We start from the raw sequence: 1,523 nt of genomic DNA on the forward strand, positions 1-1,523 counted from the left end.
TTAGGTTAAAAACACATAAATATAAGTACATATCAAACGATCTGTGATAACAGACGAAGCAATAGTGACCACATAATAAAAACATTACTGTCAGATCCAAATATAGTTGGCACAGCATTGTCTTTTAGTTTCTATTTTTCTTAAAATCCTGTGTTGAATTGTGCCTTGTTTGTAAATGAATCAGTGGTAAAAATGAAGTGAACAAAGGACCAAGTTCTTACTGACGAGGTCTGGCACTTCTAAAAAAAAAAAAAAAAGTTCATCAAATAAAGTTTATAGTTTGGTTTCTGCATAGACCTGCATTTGCCACTCTTGTCATTCACCTACTACAAGTGTGAATCGGTGGGCGGGGCTAAACAGGCAGCGATGTAGAAGCAGGTGTTGATAATCTTCTGTGGAGGCAGTGTTTAGTCACACTAATGACGTAATAAAAGTAGCGCATTCCACAATCTGTCGTTTTGGCAGATTGGCTTTAATATATGTTTATAGGCTAGACCAGTGGTTCCCAATCCTGGTCCTGGAGAACCCCCAACACTGCACATTTTAGATGTCTCCCTATTCAAACACACCTCAACTCATCAGCTCATTAGTGAAGACTCCCAAGACCTCAAATGTGAGTGTCAGATAAGAGAGACACCAAAAACGTGCAGTGTTGGGGGTTCTCCAGGACCAGGATTGGGAACCACTGGGCTAGACTAACAAGTAAGTTTCAGAACTCAAAGCTTTCAGATTATTTTTATAGTACAATGACCTCTTATGTCAAAAGATCATGGCAATTTTGATTTAGCAGTTCATGACTCCATTAAACTCCAATGAATATTGTAAAAATGTTGTTTATTGTAAGTTTATTCATTTAGGATAAATGTTAAATTAAAGTTAACTAATTGAACATTATTATAAGTGGCAAATCATAAGATGGGGTTTTCAAGTTAAACTAACCCTTATTGCCTCCAAAACCTCTGTTCCCTCCATGGCCACCAGTGTTGCGAGCACCACGGTTGCCGAAAGCGTTGCCGCCTCCAGCCATCTGGCGGTAATCCCTGGCCCCAAAGCCACCAGAGAATCTGCAGAAGAAGAGTAACGTCATGAACCTGGAAAATACATAAACCCACTGGGGAGAACTGGAGAGCTTGTATGTTTGCATACCTCTTGGGGCGTCCACGGTTGGTGCTCTTGTGCTGGTGCTCATAGGCTAGGTTCTCAAGCCAGGAAGGCACCTCCTGTTTGGCCTCCACCAAGATGTCCAGCAGATCTTTAGTGATGTTGCTGTTCTTATCATTATAGAAGGATGTGGCCAGTCCTGAAAATAAATCAATCTCACAAACAGAGTTCCTGGCAAAAATGAGAAATGCAAGATATTTCTGAAAACAACAGCAAAACTCACCAAGGTTTCCTACACGTCCTGTACGACCGATGCGGTGGACGTATTCCTCAATGTCACTGGGCAAATCAAAATTGATCACGTGTTTCACGTTGGAGATGTCAAGGCCACGTGCTGCCACCTATCAAGACAAAAACACAAT

At 41.1% G+C, this 1,523-nt stretch overlaps 1 protein-coding gene across 11 annotated transcripts in view; it reads right to left on the bottom strand.

The window, feature by feature from the left end:
* The window catches only part of LOC107673666 (ATP-dependent RNA helicase DDX3Y-like), an 18,321-nt gene that overhangs the window by 3,705 nt on the left and 13,093 nt on the right, over positions 1 to 1,523 (bottom strand). The window lies entirely within an intron of this gene.

This window comes from Sinocyclocheilus anshuiensis, unplaced genomic scaffold (assembly GCF_001515605.1).
Source record: "Sinocyclocheilus anshuiensis isolate Anshui unplaced genomic scaffold, SAMN03320099.WGS_v1.1 scaffold628, whole genome shotgun sequence".
Lineage (NCBI taxonomy): Eukaryota > Metazoa > Chordata > Actinopteri > Cypriniformes > Cyprinidae > Sinocyclocheilus > Sinocyclocheilus anshuiensis.